Source organism: Anopheles coustani, chromosome 2 (assembly GCF_943734705.1).
Source record: "Anopheles coustani chromosome 2, idAnoCousDA_361_x.2, whole genome shotgun sequence".
NCBI lineage: Eukaryota > Metazoa > Arthropoda > Insecta > Diptera > Culicidae > Anopheles > Anopheles coustani.
The window spans coordinates 54,789,527-54,801,823 of record NC_071289.1 but is presented as its reverse complement, the minus strand read 5'-3'; the positions used below and the strand labels follow the sequence as shown (position 1 = coordinate 54,801,823).

The window sequence follows — 12,297 nt, the reverse complement described above, 5'->3', positions numbered from 1 at the left end:
CTTTTCACCTTGTTGTTGGAAGAAATGGCCATTGTGAGAATGTTCTATTTTTAGCTCCGTCCAGCCTCCTTCGACGACGCTTATGTTGCGGACATAGCAGGAGCATACTTGTCAACGACCATACCATGTTGAAAACACCGGTTCTCGTCCGATCACCGAAGTTAAGCAACATCGGGCATGGTTAGTACTTAGGTGGGTGACCACTTGGGAACGCCATGTGTCGTTGGCATCCTCAAACTTTTTACACGCCGTTTGGTTGTGTGCGTGTGTGTGGGAATAATATTCTTCCTCTCGTGGAAGGGAAACAAAAAGAAATTTCATTAAATGAGTCCTTTTCACCTTGTTGTTGGAAGAACTGAACATTGTGAGAATGTTCTATTTTTAGCTCCGTCCAGCCTCCTTCGACGACGGTTATGTTGCGAACATAGCAGGAGCATACTTGTCAACGACCATACCATGTTGAAAACACCGGTTCTCGTCCGATCACCGAAGTTAAGCAACATCGGGCATATGGTTAGTACTTAGGTGGGTGACCACTTGGGAACGCCATGTGTCGTTGGCATCCTCAAACTTTTTACACGTCGTTTGGTTGTGTGCGTGTGTGTGGGAATAATATTGTTCCTCTCGTGGAAGGGAAACAAAAAGAAATTTCATTAAATGAGTCCTTTTCACCTTGTTGTTGGAAGAACTGAACATTGTGAGAATGTTCTATTTTTAGCTCCGTCCAGCCTCCTTCGACGGCGCTTATGTTGCGGACATAGCAGGAGCATACTTGTCAACGACCATACCATGTTGAAAACACCGGTTCTCGTCCGATCACCGAAGTTAAGCAACATCGGGCATGGTTAGTACTTAGGTGGGTGACCACTTGGGAACGCCATGTGTCGTTGGCATCCTCAAACTTTTTACACGCCGTTTGGTTGTGTGCGTGTGTGTGGGAATAATATTGTTCCTCTCGTGGAAGGGAAACAAAAAGTAATTTCATTAAATGAGTCCTTTTCACCTTGTTGTTGGAAGAACTGAACATTGTGAGAATGTTCTATTTTTAGCTCCGTCCAGCCTCCTTCGACGACGCTTATGTTGCGGACATAGCAGGAGCATACTTGTCAACGACCATACCATGTTGAAAACACCGGTTCTCGTCCGATCACCGAAGTTAAGCAACATCGGGCATGGTTAGTACTTAGGTGGGTGACCACTTGGGAACGCCATGTGTCGTTGGCATCCTCAAACTTTTTACACGCCGTTTGGTTGTGTGCGTGTGTGTGGGAATAATATTGTTTCTCTCGAGGAAGGGAAACAAAAAGTAATTTCAATCGATGAGTCCTTTTCACCTTGTTGTTGGAAGAAATGGCCATTGTGAGAATGTTCTATTTTTAGCTCCGCCCAGCCTCCTTCGACGACGCTTATGTTGCGGACATAGCAGGAGCATACTTGTCAACGACCATACCATGTTGAAAACACCGGTTCTCGTCCGATCACCGAAGTTAAGCAACATCGGGCATGGTTAGTACTTAGGTGGGTGACCACTTGGGAACGCCATGTGTCGTTGGCATCCTCAAACTTTTTACACGCCGTTTGGTTGAATGCGTGTGTGTGGGAATAATATTGTTCCTCTCGTGGAAGGGAAACAAAAAGAAATTACATTCAATGAGTCCTTTTCACCTTGTTGTTGGAAGAACTGAACATTGTGAGAATGTTCTATTTTTAGCTCCGTCCAGCCTCCTTCGACGGCGCTTATGTTGCGGACATAGCAGGAGCATACTTGTCAACGACCATACCATGTTGAAAACACCGGTTCTCGTCCGATCACCGAAGTTAAGCAACATCGGGCATGGTTAGTACTTAGGTGGGTGACCACTTGGGAACGCCATGTGTCGTTGGCATCCTCAAACTTTTTACACGCCGTTTGGTTGTGTGCGTGTGTGTGGGAATAATATTGTTCCTCTCGTGGAAGGGAAACAAAAAGTAATTTCATTAAATGAGTCCTTTTCACCTTGTTGTTGGAAGAACTGAACATTGTGAGAATGTTCTATTTTTAGCTCCGTCCAGCCTCCTTCGACGGCGCTTATGTTGCGGACATAGCAGGAGCATACTTGTCAACGACCATACCATGTTGAAAACACCGGTTCTCGTCCGATCACCGAAGTTAAGCAACATCGGGCATGGTTAGTACTTAGGTGGGTGACCACTTGGGAACGCCATGTGTCGTTGGCATCCTCAAACTTTTTACACGCCGTTTGGTTGTGTGCGTGTGTGTGGGAATAATATTCTTCCTCTCGTGGAAGGGAAACAAAAAGAAATTTCATTAAATGAGTCCTTTTCACCTTGTTGTTGGAAGAACTGAACATTGTGAGAATGTTCTATTTTTAGCTCCTGGTAGCCTCCTTCGACGGCGCTTATGTTGCGGACATAGCAGGAGCATACTTGTCAACGACCATACCATGTTGAAAACACCGGTTCTCGTCCGATCACCGAAGTTAAGCAACATCGGGCATGGTTAGTACTTAGGTGGGTGACCACTTGGGAACGCCATGTGTCGTTGGCATCCTCAAACTTTTTACACGCCGTTTGGTTGAATGCGTGTGTGTGGGAATAATATTCTTCCTCTCGTGGAAGGGAAACAAAAAGTAATTTCATTAAATGAGTCCTTTTCACCTTGTTGTTGGAAGAACTGAACATTGTGAGAATGTTCTATTTTTAGCTCCGTCCAGTCTCCTTCGACGGCGCTTATGTTGCGGACATAGCAGGAGCATACTTGTTAACGACCATACCATGTTGAAAACACCGGTTCTCGTCCGATCACCGAAGTTAAGCAACATCGGGCATGGTTAGTACTTAGGTGGGTGACCACTTGGGAACGCCATGTGTCGTTGGCATCCTCAAACTTTTTACACGCCGTTTGGTTGAATGCGTGTGTGTGGGAATAATATTCTTCCTCTCGTGGAAGGGAAACAAAAAGAAATTTCATTAAATGAGTCCTTTTCACCTTGTTGTTGGAAGAACTGAACATTGTGAGAATGTTCTATTTTTAGCTCCGTCCAGCCTCCTTCTACGGCGATTATGTTGCGGACATAGCAGGAGCATACTTGTCAACGACCATACCATGTTGAAAACACCGGTTCTCGTCCGATCACCGAAGTTAAGCAACATCGGGCATGGTTAGTACTTAGGTGGGTGACCACTTGGGAACGCCATGTGTCGTTGGCATCCTCAAACTTTTTTACACACCGTTTGGTTGAATGCGTGTGTGTGGGAATAATATTGTTCCTCTCTTGGAAGGGAAACAAAAAGTAATTTCATTCGATGTGTCCTTTTCACCTTGTTGTTGGAAGAACTGAACATTGTGAGAATGTTCTATTTTTAGCTCCGTCCAGCCTCCTTCGCCGGCGCTTATGTTGCGGACATAGCAGGAGCATACTTGTCAACGACCATACCATGTTGAAAACACCGGTTCTCGTCCGATCACCGAAGTTAAGCAACATCGGGCATGGTTAGTACTTAGGTGGGTGACCACTTGGGAACGCCATGTGTCGTTGGCATCCTCAAACTTTTTACACGCCGTTTGGTTGTGTGCGTGTGTGTGGGAATAATATTCTTCCTCTCGTGGAAGGGAAACAAAAAGTAATTTCATTAAATGAGTCCTTTTCACCTTGTTGTTGGAAGAACTGAACATTGTGAGAATGTTCTATTTTTAGCTCCGTCCAGCCTCCTTCGACGACGCTTATGTTGCGGACATAGCAGGAGCATACTTGTCAACGACCATACCATGTTGAAAACACCGGTTCTCGTCCGATCACCGAAGTTAAGCAACATCGGGCATGGTTAGTACTTAGGTGGGGGGTGACCACTTGGGAACGCCATGTGTCGTTGGCATCCTCAAACTTTTTACACGCCGTTTGGTTGAATGCGTGTGTGTGGGAATAATATTGTTCCTCTCGTGGAAGGGAAACAAAAAGTAATTTCATTAAATGAGTCCTTTTCACCTTGTTGTTAGAAGAACTGAACATTGTGAGAATGTTCTATTTTTAGCTCCTGGCAGCCTCCTTCGACGGCGCTTATGTTGCGGACATAGCAGGAGCATACTTGTCAACGACCATACCATGTTGAAAACACCGGTTCTCGTCCGATCACCGAAGTTAAGCAACATCGGGCATGGTTAGTACTTAGGTGGGTGACCACTTGGGAACGCCATGTGTCGTTGGCATCCTCAAACTTTTTACACGCCGTTTGGTTGAATGCGTGTGTGTGGGAATAATATTCTTCCTCTCGTGGAAGGGAAACAAAAAGAAATTTCATTAAATGAGTCCTTTTCACCTTGTTGTTGGAAGAACTGAACATTGTGAGAATGTTCTATTTTTAGCTCCTGGTAGCCTCCTTCGACGGCGCTTATGTTGCGGACATAGCAGGAGCATACTTGTCAACGACCATACCATGTTGAAAACACCGGTTCTCGTCCGATCACCGAAGTTAAGCAACATCGGGCATGGTTAGTACTTAGGTGGGTGACCACTTGGGAACGCCATGTGTCGTGTTGGCATCCTCAAACTTTTTTACACACCGTTTGGTTGAATGCGTGTGTGTGGGAATAATATTGTTCCTCTCTTGGAAGGGAAACAAAAAGTAGTTTCATTAAATGAGTCCTTTTCACCTTGTTGTTGGAAGAACTGAACATTGTGAGAATGTTCTATTTTTAGCTCCGTCCAGCCTCCTTCGACGGCGCTTATGTTGCGGACATAGCAGGAGCATACTTGTCAACGACCATACCATGTTGAAAACACCGGTTCTCGTCCGATCACCGAAGTTAAGCAACATCGGGCATGGTTAGTACTTAGGTGGGTGACCACTTGGGAACGCCATGTGTCGTTGGCATCCTCAAACTTTTTTACACACCGTTTGGTTGAATGCGTGTGTGTGGGAATAATATTGTTCCTCTCTTGGAAGGGAAACAAAAAGTAATTTCATTCGATGTGTCCTTTTCACCTTGTTGTTGGAAGAACTGAACATTGTGAGAATGTTCTATTTTTAGCTCCGTCCAGCCTCCTTCGACGGCGCTTATGTTGCGGACATAGCAGGAGCATACTTGTCAACGACCATACCATGTTGAAAACACCGGTTCTCGTCCGATCACCGAAGTTAAGCAACATCGGGCATGGTTAGTACTTAGGTGGGTGACCACTTGGGAACGCCATGTGTCGTTGGCATCCTCAAACTTTTTACACGCCGTTTGGTTGTGTGCGTGTGTGTGGGAATAATATTCTTCCTCTCGTGGAAGGGAAACAAAAAGTAATTTCATTAAATGAGTCCTTTTCACCTTGTTGTTGGAAGAACTGAACATTGTGAGAATGTTCTATTTTTAGCTCCGTCCAGCCTCCTTCGACGACGCTTATGTTGCGGACATAGCAGGAGCATACTTGTCAACGACCATACCATGTTGAAAACACCGGTTCTCGTCCGATCACCGAAGTTAAGCAACATCGGGCATGGTTAGTACTTAGGTGGGTGACCACTTGGGAACGCCATGTGTCGTTGGCATCCTCAAACTTTTTACACGCCGTTTGGTTGAATGCGTGTGTGTGGGAATAATATTGTTCCTCTCGTGGAAGGGAAACAAAAAGAAATTACATTCAATGAGTCCTTTTCACCTTGTTGTTGGAAGAACTGAACATTGTGAGAATGTTCTATTTTTAGCTCCGTCCAGCCTCCTTCGACGGCGCTTATGTTGCGGACATAGCAGGAGCATACTTGTCAACGACCATACCATGTTGAAAACACCGGTTCTCGTCCGATCACCGAAGTTAAGCAACATCGGGCATGGTTAGTACTTAGGTGGGTGACCACTTGGGAACGCCATGTGTCGTTGGCATCCTCAAACTTTTTACACGCCGTTTGGTTGTGTGCGTGTGTGTGGGAATAATATTCTTCCTCTCGTGGAAGGGAAACAAAAAGAAATTTCATTAAATGAGTCCTTTTCACCTTGTTGTTGGAAGAACTGAACATTGTGAGAATGTTCTATTTTTAGCTCCTGGCAGCCTCCTTCGACGGCGCTTATGTTGCGGACATAGCAGGAGCATACTTGTCAACGACCATACCATGTTGAAAACACCGGTTCTCGTCCGATCACCGAAGTTAAGCAACATCGGGCATGGTTAGTACTTAGGTGGGTGACCACTTGGGAACGCCATGTGTCGTTGGCATCCTCAAACTTTTTTACACACCGTTTGGTTGAATGCGTGTGTGTGGGAATAATATTGTTCCTCTCTTGGAAGGGAAACAAAAAGTAATTTCAGTCGATGTGTCCTTTTCACCTTGTTGTTGGAAGAACTGAACATTGTGAGAATGTTCTATTTTTAGCTCCGTCCAGCCTCCTTCGACGGCGCTTATGTTGCGGACATAGCAGGAGCATACTTGTCAACGACCATACCATGTTGAAAACACCGGTTCTCGTCCGATCACCGAAGTTAAGCAACATCGGGCATGGTTAGTACTTAGGTGGGTGACCACTTGGGAACGCCATGTGTCGTTGGCATCCTCAAACTTTTTACACGCCGTTTGGTTGTGTGCGTGTGTGTGGGAATAATATTCTTCCTCTCGTGGAAGGGAAACAAAAAGAAATTTCATTAAATGAGTCCTTTTCACCTTGTTGTTGGAAGAACTGAACATTGTGAGAATGTTCTATTTTTAGCTCCTGGCAGCCTCCTTCGACGGCGCTTATGTTGCGGACATAGCAGGAGCATACTTGTCAACGACCATACCATGTTGAAAACACCGGTTCTCGTCCGATCACCGAAGTTAAGCAACATCGGGCATGGTTAGTACTTAGGTGGGTGACCACTTGGGAACGCCATGTGTCGTTGGCATCCTCAAACTTTTTTACACACCGTTTGGTTGAATGCGTGTGTGTGGGAATAATATTGTTCCTCTCTTGGAAGGGAAACAAAAAGTAATTTCAGTCGATGTGTCCTTTTCACCTTGTTGTTGGAAGAACTGAACATTGTGAGAATGTTCTATTTTTAGCTCCTGGCAGCCTCCTTCGACGGCGCTTATGTTGCGGACATAGCAGGAGCATACTTGTCAACGACCATACCATGTTGAAAACACCGGTTCTCGTCCGATCACCGAAGTTAAGCAACATCGGGCATGGTTAGTACTTAGGTGGGTGACCACTTGGGAACGCCATGTGTCGTTGGCATCCTCAAACTTTTTACACGCCGTTTGGTTGTGTGCGTGTGTGTGGGAATAATATTCTTCCTCTCGTGGAAGGGAAACAAAAAGAAATTTCATTAAATGAGTCCTTTTCACCTTGTTGTTGGAAGAACTGAACATTGTGAGAATGTTCTATTTTTAGCTCCTGGCAGCCTCCTTCGACGGCGCTTATGTTGCGGACATAGCAGGAGCATACTTGTCAACGACCATACCATGTTGAAAACACCGGTTCTCGTCCGATCACCGAAGTTAAGCAACATCGGGCATGGTTAGTACTTAGGTGGGTGACCACTTGGGAACGCCATGTGTCGTTGGCATCCTCAAACTTTTTTACACACCGTTTGGTTGAATGCGTGTGTGTGGGAATAATATTGTTCCTCTCTTGGAAGGGAAACAAAAAGTAATTTCAGTCGATGTGTCCTTTTCACCTTGTTGTTGGAAGAACTGAACATTGTGAGAATGTTCTATTTTTAGCTCCGTCCAGCCTCCTTCGACGGCGCTTATGTTGCGGACATAGCAGGAGCATACTTGTCAACGACCATACCATGTTGAAAACACCGGTTCTCGTCCGATCACCGAAGTTAAGCAACATCGGGCATGGTTAGTACTTAGGTGGGTGACCACTTGGGAACGCCATGTGTCGTTGGCATCCTCAAACTTTTTACACGCCGTTTGGTTGAATGCGTGTGTGTGGGAATAATATTCTTCCTCTCGTGGAAGGGAAACAAAAAGTAATTTCATTAAATGAGTGCTTTTCACCTTGTTGTTGGAAGAACTGAACATTGTGAGAATGTTCTATTTTTAGCTCCGTCCAGCCTCCTTCGACGGCGCTTATGTTGCGGACATAGCAGGAGCATACTTGTCAACGACCATACCATGTTGAAAACACCGGTTCTCGTCCGATCACCGAAGTTAAGCAACATCGGGCATGGTTAGTAGTACTTAGGTGGGTGACCACTTGGGAACGCCATGTGTCGTTGGCATCCTCGAACTTTTTACACGCCGTTTGGTTGTGTGCGTGTGTGTGGGAATAATATTGTTCCTCTCGTGGAAGGGAAACAAAAAGTAATTTCATTCGATGTGTCCTTTTCACCTTGTTGTTGGAAGAACTGAACATTGTGAGAATGTTCTATTTTTAGCTCCGTCCAGCCTCCTTCGACGGCGCTTATGTTGCGGACATAGCAGGAGCATACTTGTCAACGACCATACCATGTTGAAAACACCGGTTCTCGTCCGATCACCGAAGTTAAGCAACATCGGGCATGGTTAGTACTTAGGTGGGTGACCACTTGGGAACGCCATGTGTCGTTGGCATCCTCAAACTTTTTTACACACCGTTTGGTTGAATGCGTGTGTGTGGGAATAATATTGTTCCTCTCTTGGAAGGGAAACAAAAAGTAATTTCATTCGATGTGTCCTTTTCACCTTGTTGTTGGAAGAACTGAACATTGTGAGAATGTTCTATTTTTAGCTCCGTCCAGCCTCCTTCGCCGGCGCTTATGTTGCGGACATAGCAGGAGCATACTTGTCAACGACCATACCATGTTGAAAACACCGGTTCTCGTCCGATCACCGAAGTTAAGCAACATCGGGCATGGTTAGTACTTAGGTGGGTGACCACTTGGGAACGCCATGTGTCGTTGGCATCCTCAAACTTTTTACACGCCGTTTGGTTGTGTGCGTGTGTGTGGGAATAATATTGTTCCTCTCGTGGAAGGGAAACAAAAAGAAATTACATTCAATGAGTCCTTTTCACCTTGTTGTTAGAAGAACTGAACATTGTGAGAATGTTCTATTTTTAGCTCCTGGCAGCCTCCTTCGACGGCGCTTATGTTGCGGACATAGCAGGAGCATACTTGTCAACGACCATACCATGTTGAAAACACCGGTTCTCGTCCGATCACCGAAGTTAAGCAACATCGGGCATGGTTAGTACTTAGGTGGGTGACCACTTGGGAACGCCATGTGTCGTTGGCATCCTCAAACTTTTTACACGCCGTTTGGTTGAATGCGTGTGTGTGGGAATAATATTCTTCCTCTCGTGGAAGGGAAACAAAAAGAAATTTCATTAAATGAGTCCTTTTCACCTTGTTGTTGGAAGAACTGAACATTGTGAGAATGTTCTATTTTTAGCTCCTGGTAGCCTCCTTCGACGGCGCTTATGTTGCGGACATAGCAGGAGCATACTTGTCAACGACCATACCATGTTGAAAACACCGGTTCTCGTCCGATCACCGAAGTTAAGCAACATCGGGCATGGTTAGTACTTAGGTGGGTGACCACTTGGGAACGCCATGTGTCGTGTTGGCATCCTCAAACTTTTTTACACACCGTTTGGTTGAATGCGTGTGTGTGGGAATAATATTGTTCCTCTCTTGGAAGGGAAACAAAAAGTAGTTTCATTAAATGAGTCCTTTTCACCTTGTTGTTGGAAGAACTGAACATTGTGAGAATGTTCTATTTTTAGCTCCGTCCAGCCTCCTTCGACGGCGCTTATGTTGCGGACATAGCAGGAGCATACTTGTCAACGACCATACCATGTTGAAAACACCGGTTCTCGTCCGATCACCGAAGTTAAGCAACATCGGGCATGGTTAGTATTTAGGTGGGTGACCACTTGGGAACGCCATGTGTCGTTGGCATCCTCAAACTTTTTTACACACCGTTTGGTTGAATGCGTGTGTGTGGGAATAATATTGTTCCTCTCTTGGAAGGGAAACAAAAAGTAATTTCATTCGATGTGTCCTTTTCACCTTGTTGTTGGAAGAACTGAACATTGTGAGAATGTTCTATTTTTAGCTCCGTCCAGCCTCCTTCGACGGCGCTTATGTTGCGGACATAGCAGGAGCATACTTGTCAACGACCATACCATGTTGAAAACACCGGTTCTCGTCCGATCACCGAAGTTAAGCAACATCGGGCATGGTTAGTACTTAGGTGGGTGACCACTTGGGAACGCCATGTGTCGTTGGCATCCTCAAACTTTTTACACGCCGTTTGGTTGTGTGCGTGTGTGTGGGAATAATATTCTTCCTCTCGTGGAAGGGAAACAAAAAGAAATTTCATTAAATGAGTCCTTTTCACCTTGTTGTTGGAAGAACTGAACATTGTGAGAATGTTCTATTTTTAGCTCCGTCCAGCCTCCTTCGACGGCGCTTATGTTGCGGACATAGCAGGAGCATACTTGTCAACGACCATACCATGTTGAAAACACCGGTTCTCGTCCGATCACCGAAGTTAAGCAACATCGGGCATGGTTAGTAGTACTTAGGTGGGTGACCACTTGGGAACGCCATGTGTCGTTGGCATCCTCGAACTTTTTACACGCCGTTTGGTTGTGTGCGTGTGTGTGGGAATAATATTGTTCCTCTCGTGGAAGGGAAACAAAAAGTAATTTCATTCGATGTGTCCTTTTCACCTTGTTGTTGGAAGAACTGAACATTGTGAGAATGTTCTATTTTTAGCTCCGTCCAGCCTCCTTCGACGGCGCTTATGTTGCGGACATAGCAGGAGCATACTTGTCAACGACCATACCATGTTGAAAACACCGGTTCTCGTCCGATCACCGAAGTTAAGCAACATCGGGCATGGTTAGTACTTAGGTGGGTGACCACTTGGGAACGCCATGTGTCGTTGGCATCCTCAAACTTTTTACACGCCGTTTGGTTGTGTGCGTGTGTGTGGGAATAATATTCTTCCTCTCGTGGAAGGGAAACAAAAAGAAATTTCATTAAATGAGTCCTTTTCACCTTGTTGTTGGAAGAACTGAACATTGTGAGAATGTTCTATTTTTAGCTCCGTCCAGCCTCCTTCGACGGCGCTTATGTTGCGGACATAGCAGGAGCATACTTGTCAACGACCATACCATGTTGAAAACACCGGTTCTCGTCCGATCACCGAAGTTAAGCAACATCGGGCATGGTTAGTAGTACTTAGGTGGGTGACCACTTGGGAACGCCATGTGTCGTTGGCATCCTCGAACTTTTTACACGCCGTTTGGTTGTGTGCGTGTGTGTGGGAATAATATTGTTCCTCTCGTGGAAGGGAAACAAAAAGTAATTTCATTCGATGTGTCCTTTTCACCTTGTTGTTGGAAGAACTGAACATTGTGAGAATGTTCTATTTTTAGCTCCGTCCAGCCTCCTTCGACGGCGCTTATGTTGCGGACATAGCAGGAGCATACTTGTCAACGACCATACCATGTTGAAAACACCGGTTCTCGTCCGATCACCGAAGTTAAGCAACATCGGGCATGGTTAGTACTTAGGTGGGTGACCACTTGGGAACGCCATGTGTCGTTGGCATCCTCAAACTTTTTTACACACCGTTTGGTTGAATGCGTGTGTGTGGGAATAATATTCTTCCTCTCGTGGAAGGGAAACAAAAAGTAATTTCATTAAATGAGTCCTTTTCACCTTGTTGTTGGAAGAACTGAACATTGTGAGAATGTTCTATTTTTAGCTCCGTCCAGCCTCCTTCGACGACGCTTATGTTGCGGACATAGCAGGAGCATACTTGTCAACGACCATACCATGTTGAAAACACCGGTTCTCGTCCGATCACCGAAGTTAAGCAACATCGGGCATGGTTAGTACTTAGGTGGGGGGTGACCACTTGGGAACGCCATGTGTCGTTGGCATCCTCAAACTTTTTACACGCCGTTTGGTTGAATGCGTGTGTGTGGGAATAATATTGTTCCTCTCGTGGAAGGGAAACAAAAAGTAATTTCATTAAATGAGTCCTTTTCACCTTGTTGTTAGAAGAACTGAACATTGTGAGAATGTTCTATTTTTAGCTCCTGGCAGCCTCCTTCGACGGCGCTTATGTTGCGGACATAGCAGGAGCATACTTGTCAACGACCATACCATGTTGAAAACACCGGTTCTCGTCCGATCACCGAAGTTAAGCAACATCGGGCATGGTTAGTACTTAGGTGGGTGACCACTTGGGAACGCCATGTGTCGTTGGCATCCTCAAACTTTTTACACGCCGTTTGGTTGAATGCGTGTGTGTGGGAATAATATTCTTCCTCTCGTGGAAGGGAAACAAAAAGAAATTTCATTAAATGAGTCCTTTTCACCTTGTTGTTGG

General features: G+C 45.4%; 37 non-coding genes across 37 annotated transcripts; all 37 read left to right on the top strand.

Moving 5' to 3' along the window:
* Positions 1-110: 110 nt before the first annotated feature.
* LOC131268175 (5S ribosomal RNA) lies at positions 111-229 on the top strand. Its single transcript, XR_009178732.1, has one exon. It is a non-coding gene; the product is annotated as a 5S ribosomal RNA (ribosomal RNA).
* Positions 230-441: 212 nt separating this feature from the next.
* On the top strand, positions 442-562 carry LOC131267884 (5S ribosomal RNA). Its single transcript, XR_009178461.1, has one exon. It is a non-coding gene; the product is annotated as a 5S ribosomal RNA (ribosomal RNA).
* A 212-nt stretch (positions 563-774) lies between these two features.
* LOC131268174 (5S ribosomal RNA) lies at positions 775-893 on the top strand. Its single transcript, XR_009178731.1, has one exon. It is a non-coding gene; the product is annotated as a 5S ribosomal RNA (ribosomal RNA).
* A 212-nt stretch (positions 894-1,105) lies between these two features.
* On the top strand, positions 1,106-1,224 carry LOC131268173 (5S ribosomal RNA). Its single transcript, XR_009178730.1, has one exon. It is a non-coding gene; the product is annotated as a 5S ribosomal RNA (ribosomal RNA).
* A 212-nt stretch (positions 1,225-1,436) lies between these two features.
* On the top strand, positions 1,437-1,555 carry LOC131268171 (5S ribosomal RNA). Its single transcript, XR_009178728.1, has one exon. It is a non-coding gene; the product is annotated as a 5S ribosomal RNA (ribosomal RNA).
* A 212-nt stretch (positions 1,556-1,767) lies between these two features.
* LOC131268170 (5S ribosomal RNA) lies at positions 1,768-1,886 on the top strand. Its single transcript, XR_009178727.1, has one exon. It is a non-coding gene; the product is annotated as a 5S ribosomal RNA (ribosomal RNA).
* A 212-nt stretch (positions 1,887-2,098) lies between these two features.
* Positions 2,099-2,217, top strand: LOC131268168 (5S ribosomal RNA). Its single transcript, XR_009178726.1, has one exon. It is a non-coding gene; the product is annotated as a 5S ribosomal RNA (ribosomal RNA).
* Positions 2,218-2,429: 212 nt separating this feature from the next.
* On the top strand, positions 2,430-2,548 carry LOC131268167 (5S ribosomal RNA). Its single transcript, XR_009178725.1, has one exon. It is a non-coding gene; the product is annotated as a 5S ribosomal RNA (ribosomal RNA).
* A 212-nt stretch (positions 2,549-2,760) lies between these two features.
* On the top strand, positions 2,761-2,879 carry LOC131267838 (5S ribosomal RNA). Its single transcript, XR_009178417.1, has one exon. It is a non-coding gene; the product is annotated as a 5S ribosomal RNA (ribosomal RNA).
* Positions 2,880-3,091: 212 nt separating this feature from the next.
* Positions 3,092-3,210, top strand: LOC131268166 (5S ribosomal RNA). The gene has a single exon (XR_009178724.1). It is a non-coding gene; the product is annotated as a 5S ribosomal RNA (ribosomal RNA).
* Positions 3,211-3,423: 213 nt separating this feature from the next.
* Positions 3,424-3,542, top strand: LOC131268165 (5S ribosomal RNA). The gene has a single exon (XR_009178723.1). It is a non-coding gene; the product is annotated as a 5S ribosomal RNA (ribosomal RNA).
* A 212-nt stretch (positions 3,543-3,754) lies between these two features.
* LOC131267893 (5S ribosomal RNA) lies at positions 3,755-3,876 on the top strand. The gene has a single exon (XR_009178470.1). It is a non-coding gene; the product is annotated as a 5S ribosomal RNA (ribosomal RNA).
* A 212-nt stretch (positions 3,877-4,088) lies between these two features.
* Positions 4,089-4,207, top strand: LOC131268164 (5S ribosomal RNA). Its single transcript, XR_009178722.1, has one exon. It is a non-coding gene; the product is annotated as a 5S ribosomal RNA (ribosomal RNA).
* A 212-nt stretch (positions 4,208-4,419) lies between these two features.
* On the top strand, positions 4,420-4,540 carry LOC131267890 (5S ribosomal RNA). Its single transcript, XR_009178467.1, has one exon. It is a non-coding gene; the product is annotated as a 5S ribosomal RNA (ribosomal RNA).
* A 213-nt stretch (positions 4,541-4,753) lies between these two features.
* On the top strand, positions 4,754-4,872 carry LOC131268163 (5S ribosomal RNA). Its single transcript, XR_009178721.1, has one exon. It is a non-coding gene; the product is annotated as a 5S ribosomal RNA (ribosomal RNA).
* Positions 4,873-5,085: 213 nt separating this feature from the next.
* Positions 5,086-5,204, top strand: LOC131268162 (5S ribosomal RNA). Its single transcript, XR_009178720.1, has one exon. It is a non-coding gene; the product is annotated as a 5S ribosomal RNA (ribosomal RNA).
* A 212-nt stretch (positions 5,205-5,416) lies between these two features.
* Positions 5,417-5,535, top strand: LOC131268161 (5S ribosomal RNA). Its single transcript, XR_009178719.1, has one exon. It is a non-coding gene; the product is annotated as a 5S ribosomal RNA (ribosomal RNA).
* Positions 5,536-5,747: 212 nt separating this feature from the next.
* Positions 5,748-5,866, top strand: LOC131268159 (5S ribosomal RNA). The gene has a single exon (XR_009178717.1). It is a non-coding gene; the product is annotated as a 5S ribosomal RNA (ribosomal RNA).
* A 212-nt stretch (positions 5,867-6,078) lies between these two features.
* LOC131268158 (5S ribosomal RNA) lies at positions 6,079-6,197 on the top strand. Its single transcript, XR_009178716.1, has one exon. It is a non-coding gene; the product is annotated as a 5S ribosomal RNA (ribosomal RNA).
* A 213-nt stretch (positions 6,198-6,410) lies between these two features.
* On the top strand, positions 6,411-6,529 carry LOC131268157 (5S ribosomal RNA). The gene has a single exon (XR_009178715.1). It is a non-coding gene; the product is annotated as a 5S ribosomal RNA (ribosomal RNA).
* A 212-nt stretch (positions 6,530-6,741) lies between these two features.
* Positions 6,742-6,860, top strand: LOC131268156 (5S ribosomal RNA). Its single transcript, XR_009178714.1, has one exon. It is a non-coding gene; the product is annotated as a 5S ribosomal RNA (ribosomal RNA).
* A 213-nt stretch (positions 6,861-7,073) lies between these two features.
* Positions 7,074-7,192, top strand: LOC131268155 (5S ribosomal RNA). The gene has a single exon (XR_009178713.1). It is a non-coding gene; the product is annotated as a 5S ribosomal RNA (ribosomal RNA).
* A 212-nt stretch (positions 7,193-7,404) lies between these two features.
* On the top strand, positions 7,405-7,523 carry LOC131268154 (5S ribosomal RNA). Its single transcript, XR_009178712.1, has one exon. It is a non-coding gene; the product is annotated as a 5S ribosomal RNA (ribosomal RNA).
* Positions 7,524-7,736: 213 nt separating this feature from the next.
* On the top strand, positions 7,737-7,855 carry LOC131268152 (5S ribosomal RNA). Its single transcript, XR_009178711.1, has one exon. It is a non-coding gene; the product is annotated as a 5S ribosomal RNA (ribosomal RNA).
* Positions 7,856-8,067: 212 nt separating this feature from the next.
* On the top strand, positions 8,068-8,189 carry LOC131267875 (5S ribosomal RNA). The gene has a single exon (XR_009178453.1). It is a non-coding gene; the product is annotated as a 5S ribosomal RNA (ribosomal RNA).
* A 212-nt stretch (positions 8,190-8,401) lies between these two features.
* On the top strand, positions 8,402-8,520 carry LOC131268151 (5S ribosomal RNA). The gene has a single exon (XR_009178710.1). It is a non-coding gene; the product is annotated as a 5S ribosomal RNA (ribosomal RNA).
* A 213-nt stretch (positions 8,521-8,733) lies between these two features.
* Positions 8,734-8,852, top strand: LOC131268150 (5S ribosomal RNA). Its single transcript, XR_009178709.1, has one exon. It is a non-coding gene; the product is annotated as a 5S ribosomal RNA (ribosomal RNA).
* Positions 8,853-9,064: 212 nt separating this feature from the next.
* LOC131268149 (5S ribosomal RNA) lies at positions 9,065-9,183 on the top strand. Its single transcript, XR_009178708.1, has one exon. It is a non-coding gene; the product is annotated as a 5S ribosomal RNA (ribosomal RNA).
* A 212-nt stretch (positions 9,184-9,395) lies between these two features.
* Positions 9,396-9,516, top strand: LOC131267889 (5S ribosomal RNA). The gene has a single exon (XR_009178466.1). It is a non-coding gene; the product is annotated as a 5S ribosomal RNA (ribosomal RNA).
* A 213-nt stretch (positions 9,517-9,729) lies between these two features.
* Positions 9,730-9,848, top strand: LOC131267847 (5S ribosomal RNA). Its single transcript, XR_009178426.1, has one exon. It is a non-coding gene; the product is annotated as a 5S ribosomal RNA (ribosomal RNA).
* Positions 9,849-10,061: 213 nt separating this feature from the next.
* On the top strand, positions 10,062-10,180 carry LOC131268147 (5S ribosomal RNA). The gene has a single exon (XR_009178706.1). It is a non-coding gene; the product is annotated as a 5S ribosomal RNA (ribosomal RNA).
* Positions 10,181-10,392: 212 nt separating this feature from the next.
* Positions 10,393-10,514, top strand: LOC131267874 (5S ribosomal RNA). The gene has a single exon (XR_009178452.1). It is a non-coding gene; the product is annotated as a 5S ribosomal RNA (ribosomal RNA).
* A 212-nt stretch (positions 10,515-10,726) lies between these two features.
* On the top strand, positions 10,727-10,845 carry LOC131268146 (5S ribosomal RNA). Its single transcript, XR_009178705.1, has one exon. It is a non-coding gene; the product is annotated as a 5S ribosomal RNA (ribosomal RNA).
* A 212-nt stretch (positions 10,846-11,057) lies between these two features.
* LOC131267873 (5S ribosomal RNA) lies at positions 11,058-11,179 on the top strand. The gene has a single exon (XR_009178451.1). It is a non-coding gene; the product is annotated as a 5S ribosomal RNA (ribosomal RNA).
* Positions 11,180-11,391: 212 nt separating this feature from the next.
* LOC131268145 (5S ribosomal RNA) lies at positions 11,392-11,510 on the top strand. Its single transcript, XR_009178704.1, has one exon. It is a non-coding gene; the product is annotated as a 5S ribosomal RNA (ribosomal RNA).
* Positions 11,511-11,723: 213 nt separating this feature from the next.
* Positions 11,724-11,845, top strand: LOC131267892 (5S ribosomal RNA). The gene has a single exon (XR_009178469.1). It is a non-coding gene; the product is annotated as a 5S ribosomal RNA (ribosomal RNA).
* Positions 11,846-12,057: 212 nt separating this feature from the next.
* Positions 12,058-12,176, top strand: LOC131268144 (5S ribosomal RNA). The gene has a single exon (XR_009178703.1). It is a non-coding gene; the product is annotated as a 5S ribosomal RNA (ribosomal RNA).
* Positions 12,177-12,297: the final 121 nt, after the last annotated feature.